Source organism: Callospermophilus lateralis, chromosome X, assembly GCF_048772815.1.
Source record: "Callospermophilus lateralis isolate mCalLat2 chromosome X, mCalLat2.hap1, whole genome shotgun sequence".
Taxonomy (NCBI): domain Eukaryota; kingdom Metazoa; phylum Chordata; class Mammalia; order Rodentia; family Sciuridae; genus Callospermophilus; species Callospermophilus lateralis.
Genome location: NC_135325.1, coordinates 33,073,221 through 33,084,943, shown reverse-complemented (window position 1 = coordinate 33,084,943; position 11,723 = coordinate 33,073,221). Strand labels below are relative to the sequence as shown.

Sequence of the window (11,723 nt, the reverse complement as noted above, 5' to 3'; positions counted from 1 at the left end):
TGATGATTGGCTCACAGCGGCCCCAGCAACATCTAGCTGATTGGCTCCTCTGCGGTGATGCTCATTGGGCTGTTTCCCTGCCCTTTCAGACCACGGAGCTGCTCATTGGGGGACTTTTTTGGCTCCGCCCATGCGACCCAGCCAATCGGCCTCAAGAGCAGGAGGATTGTGGGAGGAAGAGGTTGTTGGGGTGTGTGGCTTGTGGGAAGCTGGTGGTGGCAGTTGGGCTCTGAGGGTTTTTTTCTGAGGAGCTGTTTTGTTTATCTTGTGTGGTTCTAAAAATAAAGTTAGTTTCTTTTGACAAGTGGCTCCTGAATTGTGCCCAGCCAGACTGCGGCAGAAGGGTGTACTTTTTTTGTGTGTATGGTTCTGGATATTGAACCCAGGACCTTGTTCATAAAGGCAAGCACTCTACCAAATGAGGTATGTCCCCAGCCCAGATGTACACTTTTTAAAAAGATATATTAAGGAAAAGTTTAAAAACACAGATACCCATGTTTATATCAATTTTTGTCTAGTTCTTAAGGAAAAACTTTTAAGGATGAGGGTTATGATGGCACAAAAAACTTTTTTTAACCTTTTTTTGGATTTTAAAAATCCAATGGGGGCTGTAGCTCAATGATCTACAGATTCAATGCAATCCCTACCAAAATGTTAAGGACTTCTTACAGAATTTTTTTTAAAAAAACTAAAATTTATATGGAATTACAAAAGACCCTGAATGTCTTTTGTAAATTGTCCTGGCTGGCCTCAGACTTGTAATCCTCCTGATCCTCCTGCCTCAGTCATCTTGAGAAAGAACAAAGCTAAAAGCTTCACACTACATGATTTCAAACTATGCTATAAAGCTATAATGATCAAAATAGTATGATACCAGCATAAAAACAAACATACTGACCAATTGAACAGTATAGAGGGCCGTAAAATAAATTCATATCTTTACAACCAATGGATTCTTTCTTTTTTTTTTTTTTTTTTCCAGTGCTCGGGAATCAAACCCAGGGCCTCACAGATACTAGGCAAGTGCTCTACCACTGAACTACAACCCCTGCCAACACCACCTTTTGTGTGTGTGTGTGTGTGTGTGTGTGTGTGTGTGTGTGTGTGGTAGCACTGGGATTGAACCAAGGATGCTTAAGTACTGAGCCACATCTCCAGCCCTTTTTCTTATGTTTTATTTTGAAACCTGGTCTCACTAAGTTGCTTAGGGCCTTGCTAAATTGCTGAGGCTGACCTCGAACTTACGATCCTCCTGCCTCAGCCCCGCAAGTTGCTGAGATTACAGGTGCTCACCACCATGCCTGACCTCTACTAATATATATTTTTTCTAATATATTCTTAAAAACTGCTAAGAGAGATGGTAAGTGTTCTTACCACCAAATGATAACTATATGAGGCACTACATATGCTAATTTCCTAGATTTTAGTCATTTCACAATGTATATATATTTCAAAACATGTTGTATACCATAAATACATACAATATTATATGTTAATTTAATAAAGAAAGAAAAATAGAGCTGGGCCTAGTGGTGCAGGCCTGTAATCTCAGCTACTCAGGTGACTGAGGCAGGAGGATCAGGAGGATTACAAGTCTGAGGCCAGCCAGGACAATTTAGTGAGATTCTGTCTCATAAAATAAATAAATAAAAAGGACTGTGGATATAGCTCAGTGCTCACCTAACATGTTCAAGGCTCTAGATTAAACTGCTAGTACCATAAAAAAAAATCCAGCAATATCTGAGATCCAAAGATTTCCAGGAATAACTTTGTAGGAAAACATTGTCTATAATAAGGAAATAATAAATCAATCAAAACCAACTCAGTGCCAGGCATGATGGTGCATGCCTGTAATCCCAGTGGCTCAAGAGGCTGAGGCAGGTGGATCACAAGTTCAAAGCCAACCTCAGCATTTTATCAAGGCCCTAAGCAACTCAGAATAAAAAATAAAAAGGTACTCTGGTCAAAAAAAAAAGAACTGGGATGTGGCTCGGTGGTTAAGCACCCCTGGTTCAATCCCCAGTACCAAAAAAACAAAAACAAAAAACAAAAAAAACCCCACTCAGTGCTCAATTTGGCAACACATATGCTAACACTGGAAAGATACAGAGAAGATTAGCTTGGTCCCTGAGCAAGGATGACACAAATTCTTATTTGTGTGTTCCATATTTGTAATAAAAAGGGAGGGAGGAATCTCATGAAAATAGAAGGAAGACCAGTAGAACAGAGGAAGAGAATCAAGGGGAAGTACTGGGGAATAAAATCTACCAAATTATGCTATGTGCATGTATGAATATACCACAATTAATTATATATATATATATATATGTGTGTGTGTGTGTGTGTGTGTATGTATATATGTGTATATATATATATATATATATATATATATATATATATATATATATATATCACTAATTAAAATAACAATAAAAGAAGGGATATCAATAGAGTAGAGCAAGATGATTGAAGAGAGGAAGGAGGGCAGGGAAAGGGAAGGTACTGGAGAATGACATTGATCAAATTATGTTATGTGCAAGTACAAATATAATGCATAGTGAATCCCACTATTATGCATGATTATAATGCACCAATAAAAATATAAAATAAAACATTAACTTAAGAAGAACAGGCTCAACTTGATAATGGAGAAGTGGTTTAAGATGGTTTTTTAAAAATCAGATGAAGAGTGCTGGCAATAGAAAAGATTTTCTTTGCTTTTTGAATGATAAAGGATGTCTGAATTATTTGCTTTTGTTTTGTGGAAAGGAATAGCAGTACTGAGAAAAATTTCTTTTGGTGGGTTAGGTAAAGAAAGGCAATAAATTTGAAATTTTTTTTCTTTAAACAAAAGCAAACTGACTCAGAACCAGGCAAGGTGGCACACACCTATAATCCTGGTGACTCAGGAGGCTGAGGCAGGAGAATTCCAAGTTTGAGGCCACTCTGGGCAACTAAGGGAGACCCTGTCTGAAAATAAGATTTAATAAAAGGACTGGAGATATAACTCAGGGGTAGAGCATTCTGAGTTAAATCACCGATACCAAAACAAACAACAATAACAACAACAAAAACAACCCCACAGTGACTCAGAACTGACAGATATTAGATATTAGAATTATCAGAGAGGGATACTAACACAGTTACTATTATAATCATATGTGAGATATTATAATATAATAAGAAACATATGTAGTCTCTGTTCCTGATTCCTAGCACACAGCTAAAAATCCTGTAATTTCCAGAGTCATGAGGAGCAGCTTGTTATTTATAACAAGCCCTTCAACCATACCTGAGTTTATACTAATGATGTGGCCCTTGGTGGGTACCTCAGTAACTTCAGAGTAGAGGCTGGTTGCCAGAGAAAACCACCAAGTGATTAGAAGACTGGGGCTTCTTGGGAAGGGAAAGGAACTGGAGATTGAGTTAATCACCAATGGCTGGTGACTTCATCAGTCATGCCTATGTGATGAAACCTCATAAAGGCTCTGTGTTGGTGAGCACATAAAGATTCTGGGAGGGTGTTCCCTCCCCCACATCTCACCCTATAATCTCTCCCATTTATTTCTTGCTGAGTCATATCCACTTTAAAATAAATCAGTAATAGTAAGTGAAGTGTTTCCTGAGTTCTGTGAGCCATTCTAACAAATTATCAAACCTAAGGAGGGGGTCAGAAGTCCTGGAGGCCTGGGATTTTTCTTTTCCTTTTTTTAGGAGGGAGTATTTAGGAGCGAACCAAAGGGTGCTTTACCACTGAGCTACATCCCCAATCCTTTTAATTTTTTATTTTGTGATGGGGTCTCACTAAATTGCTGAGGCTGGCCTTGAATTTGCAATTTTTCTTCCTGAGCCTCTTGAGTAGCTGGGATTACAGGCAGATGTCACTGCCACAACTGGCTGGGATTTTTCAATTGGTATGTCAAGCAGAGCCAGTCTTGTGGGATCAAGCCCTTAACTTGTGGGGTATGACACGAACTCTGAGTAGTGTCAATTGAATTGAATTGTTGGATACCCAGTTGCTGTCTGAGAGTTGGAGAACCATTGTTGGTGTAGAAAAATCCCTACACATTGGCATCTGTAGTGTTTGTGAGTAAAAGCAGCTCAGAGTCTGACATATGTTCAAACACTTAAATAGAGACATTGAGGATATAAAAAGTACCCAAATCAAACAGTTACATGGCCTGGTTGAAAATACACTTAAGGAATTAACAGCACATTAGACATTGCAGAAGGAAAATATATTCGTCAAATTGAAGCATAGCAATTAGAAAATACTAAAAAATAAAACATAGAGAAAAGGACCCAAATAACAAAAAAAAAATGGGCCAGGGATGTAGCTCAGTGGTAGACCATTTGCCTAGCATGCATGAGGCACTGGGTTCAATCCCAGCACTGGAGAGAAGGAAGAAATAGCATCAGTGAGCTGAGGAACAGTGTCAAGCAACATAGTGTATGAGTAATTTGAGTCCAAAGAGAGAAGACACTCAAAATCCTGTTCAAGTTTTTCAAATTTGAAGAACACTAGAAGCCTAAAAATCCAAGAATACAAGAACCCTAAGCATAGGAAACTACACCTGTAATGGCACCCCCTTTCTCCACAGAAAAGTCTTAACTGGGTTTCTCGAGAAATCTTCACCATGGCTGCATCTAGGACTGTCAGAAGAGTCTCTACAAAAGAGTTTAATGTAGATAAACTTCCAATTTTCGTGTTGCCTTGTTTTAGTTGGCCACTGGCTAGGAAGAAATCAGCATCCCCTTACTAGTTTTCCACAAACATGTATCCAGTAGTTTGTAGAAATGTGTAAACAAGGCCTCTGGCCTTGAGCTGGGGCTTCACAGAGATGTCTACATTTCTAAGAGAAGTTACCAATTGGGCTCCATAGTAAAAACTGGCAGGGGAAGGAAAGAAAGGGGAGAAGAAGCTCTCCCCTTCTCAGGTGTCGTCCTTGAAGGGTTAACTTTCCCAAAACAGTGAAAGAAAAAGCTGCTTTTATGTGAATTTCTGCAGACTGTGAACTTCTGAGCCCCTCCCCTTACCTGCTAGGTATCAAGTTCTGAAACTGTCCAAACTCAGGGTTCAAGGGATTAATTACAGCAAAAGCTGTGCCCTCTGAACCTGGCTGCAGCCAAATAAAACTGCTTCCTGCCATTTCAGTGCCTTGCCTCATCTGTCCCTACAACACACCAAGGTACATCATAATCAAATTGATCAAAACCAGTGCTAAAGAGAAAAATCTAAAAAGCAGACAGAAGTGGGAAGGGACCTGTACACAGGAACTATTATGGTTCAGATTAGGTGTCCCCCAAGAGCTCATGTGTGAGATAATGCAATAAAATTTAGAGGTGAAATGATTGGGTTATGAGAGTCTTAACTTAATCAGTGCATCAATCCCCTGATGGGGAATAACAGGAAGGAACTGTAGAAAGGTAGGGTATAGCTGGAAGAGGTGGGACATTGGGGATGTGCCTTTGGGGTTGATATTTTGTCTGTGAAAAGGAGAGCTTTCTCTCTCTGGTTCCTGGAGCCATGTTCCCAGCAGCTTTCCTCCTTGTCATGATGCTCTGCTTCACCACAAGCCCTAAGGAATGGAGCTATCCTTCTGTGGAATGAGATCTCTGAAACCATGGGTCCCCCCCAAAAAAACTTTTCCTCCTCTAATTATTCTTGTCAGGTCTTTTAGTCACAGCAGTGGAAAAGCTGACTAAAACAGGAACAAAATTAGGACATCAAATCTCTTGCTGAAGGTAATACAAGCAAGAAGACAAGAAAGCCAGGTGCAAGCACACCTATAATTCCAGTGACTCTGGAGGCTAAGGCAAGAGGATCACAAGTTCAAGGCCAGTCTCAGCAACTTAGCAAGGCCCTAAGCAACTTAGTGAGACCCTGTCTCAAATAAAAAATAAAACGGGCTGGGGATGTGACTTAATGGTAAATCACCTGTGAGTTCAACACCTAGTACCAAAAAGAAAAAAAGAAGACAAGTTTTTTTGTTTGTTTGTCTGTTTGTTTGTTTGGCATCAGGGATTGAACCCAGGGCCACTTAAACACTGAGATACATCCCCAGCCCTTTTTTATTAATATTTATTTTTTAGTTGTAGTTGGATACAATATCTTTAATTAATTAATTTATTTATTTTTATTGGTGCTGAGGATCAAACCCAGGGCCTCGCCCATGCTAGGTGATCACTCTACTGCTAAGCCACAGCCCTAACCACTCCTGAGCCCCTTTTTATATTTTATTTGAGACAGGGTCTTGCTAAGCTGCTGAGGCTGGCCTTGAACTTGTGATCCTCCTGCCTTAGACTTCCAAGCTGCTGGGATCACCGGCATGTGCCACCATGTCCAGTAAGAAAAGGTCTTTAAAGTAGTGAAAAACAAACTAACTAACAAACTAACGTTCAGCCTATTAAATTATTAGGGACAATGGCACATGCCTATAATTTCAGCTACACTAGAGACTGAAGCAAGAGGATCCCAAGTTTATGGCCAGTCTTGGCAGCTTATTGAGACTCTGTCTCAAAATAAAAACTAAGTAATAAATTAAAAGGCCTGGGGATGTAGCTCATTGGTAAAGTAATTCTGGGTTCAATTTTCAGTACAAATAAACTGTCAGCCTACAATTCTATACCCATTAAAATACTTTTCAAAAAGATGAGATAAAGACTTTTTTCCTAGTACTGGGGATTGAATCCAGGGCCTTGCCCGTGCCAGACAAGTGCTCTACACTCCCAACCCTTCCTTCATTTTATTCTGAGACAGGGTCTCCCTGCGTTGCCCAGGCTGACCTAAAATTTGCAGTTCTCCTGCCTCAACCTCTCAGTTAACAGGGATTACAGGCATGCACCACAATACCCAGCCTAAAATACTTTTTCATACACAGAAAAATTATAAGAATTGATTACCCACAGATCTGCACCACAAGAAATGTTAAAGGACATCCTTAAGGCAGAAAGAAAATGATATCAGATGGAAATCAGGATCTACACAAAGGAATGAAGAGCACTGAAAATAGTAACAACATGGGTAAAAATATATGATTTTAAAAAATATTTAAGTATCTTTAAAAGGCAATTAAGCACCTAAATAAAAATAACATACTTTGGGGTTTATAGCATGTAAAAGTAAAATGCATGATAATGATAGCATAAAGTCTGAGCATAGAGAAATGGAAGCACACTATTGTGAAGTTCTTAAATTATATGCACATAAACAGGATTATTGGTGCACCCTGTAATCCCAGCAATTTGGGAGGCTGAGGCAGGAGGATTACAAATTCAAGGCCAGGCTTGGCAATTTAGTGAGACTCTGTCTCAAAATAAACAAGGCTGGGTGGGATATAACTCAGTGGAAGAGTGCCACTGGATTTAATCCCCAGTGCCACCATAAAAAAAAAACTATATGAAAAATAGTATATACCACTTAAAGGTAGATTTTGCTAAGTTTAAGATGAACAATAGTCTCCCTTTATCTGCAGTTTCTGTTTCTAGGATTTCAATTACCTACAGCCAACTATGGTCTTAAAATATTCAATGGAAAATTCCAGAAATAAGCAATTTTACAAGTTATTAAAGAACATGTTTTTATAACAATTCATGTTTTAAATTGCATGCCACCCCACTCTATCTTTCCCAGGACATGAATCATCCCTTTGTCCTGTATATGCTACCTGCTCATCAGTCACTTAGCAGCCACCTCAGTTATCAGATTGGCCATCAAAGTACCACAATGCTTGTGTTCAAATAAGCCTTATTTTTCCTTGATATAGTAATTGTTCAATTTTGTTATTAGTTATTGTTGTTAATCTCTTACTCTAATTTAAAAATTAAACATTCTAACAACCACAAATCATCATTTATTATATACACTTAACAATAGGTTGAAGATGTTGAAGCAGAGCATCAATTAAAATTATCACTTTACCAATGAGCTACATCCCCAGACCTTTTAATTTAAACTATCAATTAACTATCATGCCGCTGGGGCTGTGGCTCAGCGGTAGTGTGCTTACCTAGTATGTGTGAGGCACTGGATTCAATTCCCAGCACCACATAAAAAATTAATTAATTAATTAACTATCAATTAAACTAACTGGACATAGCTCAGTTGGTAGAGTACTTGCCTGGCATGCACAAGGCCCTGGGTTCAATCCCTGGCACCACACACACACACACACACACACACACACACTCACACACAAAAAACTATCTGGTGGTAGTAGAACTAGATTCATGTGAGGAATAATACAACTTTGTCTTGCTGAATCTTGATGGAATATCTCCCATTGAAAAGTATGCCTTACTGACAACCATTATCAAATCAAATATTTTATTTAAAATGAACCACTGAATTATGTTGTACAAAAAATAGTTGAAATGGGACTCTGAGATGGAGCAAAGTTGAAGGGAAGTAAGTACTCAAATGAGAACCAGTTTCTCTTTGAAGGTAATTCCAACCCAATTCCCTTAAACTCGATGACACTAAATTAAACCAATTTTTGTGTATGTGGTACTGGGGATTAAACCCAGGGGCATTTTATCACTGAGATTCATCCTCAGACCATTTTCATTGACAGATAGTCTTGCTAAATTGCTGAAGCTGACCTTGAACTTGGAATTCTCCAACCTCAGCCTCCTGAATTGCTGATATTACAATTGTGTACCACTGAGCCTAGTTAAATTAAGCTTTATCTTAAGTATGTATGCATATAAAAATACATATAGACAGACAGACAGACTAACTGACTGGGACTATCTGTAGTTTCAGGCAGGCATCCACTGGGGGTCTTGGCATGTATCCTCTGTGTCTAAATGGGGATTATTGTATACAACAAATCTTAGCGCAATCAGAAAATAAAACCAAGATTTACAGCTAATAAGCCAACAAAAGGGATAAAGTGGAATCATAAAAATACTTGATTAACCCCCAAAGAAAGCAGAAAAAAGGAAGAGGACAAATAGAAAACAAATAGCTAGACAAATGACTCAAATATATCAATAATGACCCTAAATGTAAATGATCAAATAAAGCAGATATTGTCAGATTATATAAGAAGACACCAAAAACATGGTAGCGTAAAACATAATACACAAGGAAAATAACAGCAAAATGCCTAACATGGGGGAAAAAAGTAGAATCGTTAGAACCAACTGCATTAGAGCTCTGGAAAACAGTAAAAAGGTTTCCAGCAACTGAGTGCGCAACCCAGACGATGCCCCGTCAGGTGCTGGGGTGTACTCAGTGGTAGAGTGCTTGCCTAACATGTGCAAGGTCCTGGTTTAGATCTCCAGTACCTCAATCAATCAATCAATGGACAAAAGAAAAGTCACCTTAAAAAGGGCAGGAGTGGTTGGGTGTGGTGGTGCAGGCCTGTCATCCAATGACTTGGGAGGCTGAGGCAGGAGGATTGGCAAGTTCAAGATCAGCCTGGGCAACTTAGCAAAACCCTGTTTCAAAAAAAAAAAAAAACTGCTGGGGATGTAGCTCAGTGGCAGAGTACCCCTGGGTTCAATCCACAGTGTGAAGTTTTTAAAAAATAAATAAACAGTAGGAGTGTTTGTGGCATGTTTACTTGCTTTCACTCCTCATTCTCTCCTGCAACATGGCAGTCTTGGTGAGTCTTGAAGAGGCAGGGCAGGTCCCCATTCCCTCTCTTGAAGGGATTCCAAATTATTGCATATATGTTATTTGTCTATCTGTTCTGTTTCCTTTTTTGTTTTTGGTTCCAGAAATTAAACCCAGGGGTGCTTAACAACTCCACATCCCCAGCCCTTTTAAGTTTTAATTTTTGAGATAGGGTCTTGTTGAATTGATTGGGGCCTCCTTAAATTGCTGAGGAACTTGCAATCCTCTTGCCTCAGCCTCCTGAGTAGCTGAGATTATAGGCGTGTGCCACCACACCCAGCCTGTTTTTTTCTTGCCTTATTTTGGATTGTCATTATTTTATTCCCCCTACCTTTTGTTTAAAATTTATACTTTCTTTACCCTTTACCTTAATATTCTAGTTTATCAAAAATAGTCTACTGGAAAATCTTTTAGAACATGCATACTTTAATACACTTTTTTCTGTGGTACTGGTGATTGAACTCAGGGCCTTGAACATGGTAGGTGAAAGCTCTACCACTGAGCTACATCCCCAGCTCTTTTTAAATTTTGAGACATGGTCTTGCTAAATCACCCAGGCTGACCTCAAACTTGCAATCTACCTTCCTCATCCTCCTGAGTAGCTGGGATCATAGGCATACACTACTGTGCCTGGTATAATACACTTTAACCTGTATTCCAATTCTCTTCAGTATATCTGATGTTATTAACTCATCCACTGACTTCTTAGATTTAATCTATTTCAGCTCTATCACTTCTACTTCATTCTTTCTCAACTTTTTACTTTTTGGAGGGTACTAGGAATTGAACCCAGGGGTGTTTTACCACTGAGCTACACCCCTGGTCCTTATTTTTTGAGACAGGGCCTTGCTAAATTGCTGAGGCTAGAATTGAACTTGCAATCCTTCTGCCTTAGCCTCTCAAGTCGCTGGGTCATTTTTATTTTTAAAAGTTGTAAATTCCTGCCAGGAATTGTGGTGCACACTTGTAATCCCACTGAATTAGAGATTGAGAAAAGGGGATCTCAAACTCGAGGCTACCCTCAGCAGTTTAGTGAAATCCTGTCTCAAAAAATAAAAAGGGGGGCTGGGGTTGTGGCTCAGAGGAAGAGCACTCACCTAGCATGTGTGAGGCATTGGGTTTGATCCTTAGCACCACATAAAAATAAAATAAAGGTATTGTGTCCACTTACAACTAAAAAATAAAAATAAAAAGGAGCTGGGCACAGTGGTGCATGTCTGTAATCCCAGTGGCTGGGTGTTGAGAGCCACAGCCGAAGGGGCTCCAGCAAACTTTCAGACTGCCAGCTGATGATTGGCTCACAGCGGCCCCAGCAACACCTAGCTGATTGGCTCCTCTGTGGAGATGCTCATTGAGCTGTTTCCCTGCCCTTTCAGACTACCAGCTGATGATTGGCTCACAGCAGCCCCAGCAACATCTAGCAACATCTAGCTGATTGGCTCCTCTGTGGAGATGCTCATTGGGCTGTTTCCCTGCCCTTTCAGACCACGGAGCTGCTCATTGGGGGACTTTTTTGGCTCCGCCCATGCGACCCAGCCAATCGGCCTCAAGAGCAGGAGGATTGTGGGAGAAAGAGGTGGTTGGGGTGTGTGGCTTGTGGGAAGCCGGTGGTGGCAGTTGGGCTCTGAGGGTTTTTTCCTGAGGAGCTGTTTTGTTTATCTTGTGTGGTTCTAAAAATAAAGTTAGTTTCTTTTGACAAGTGGCTCCTGAATTGTGCCCAGCCAGACTGCGGCAGCTGGGGAAGCTGAGGCAGGAGGATCATGAGTTCAAAGCCAGCCTCAGCAACTCAATGAGACCCTGTCTCTAAATAAAATACAAAATAGGGCTGGGGATGTGGCTCAGTGGTCGAGTGCCCCTGAGTTCAATCCCCAGTACCAAAAATAAATAAACAAACAAATAAATAAATAGGACTAGGGATCTAGCACAGGACTAGGGATGTAACAGTGATTTTAAAAAAATAAATAAATAAGTGCCCCTGGGTTCAATCCCCAGTAACCCTATGTACACCCCAAATAGAAATTCCTTATTTACTTTTAATCATTTTTATTTCTATAATCATGGCAAATGTCCAACACTGATAGTTGATTAGTCTAAAATGAGG

General features: G+C 39.8%; 1 protein-coding gene and 1 non-coding gene across 2 annotated transcripts in view; one reads left to right on the top strand and one right to left on the bottom strand.

Moving 5' to 3' along the window:
• Window positions 1–11,723, bottom strand: part of LOC143639426 (uncharacterized) — an 831,269-nt gene that overhangs the window by 125,659 nt on the left and 693,887 nt on the right.
• On the top strand, window positions 2,066–2,173 carry LOC143639637 (U6 spliceosomal RNA). The gene has a single exon (XR_013154780.1). It is a non-coding gene; the product is annotated as a U6 spliceosomal RNA (small nuclear RNA).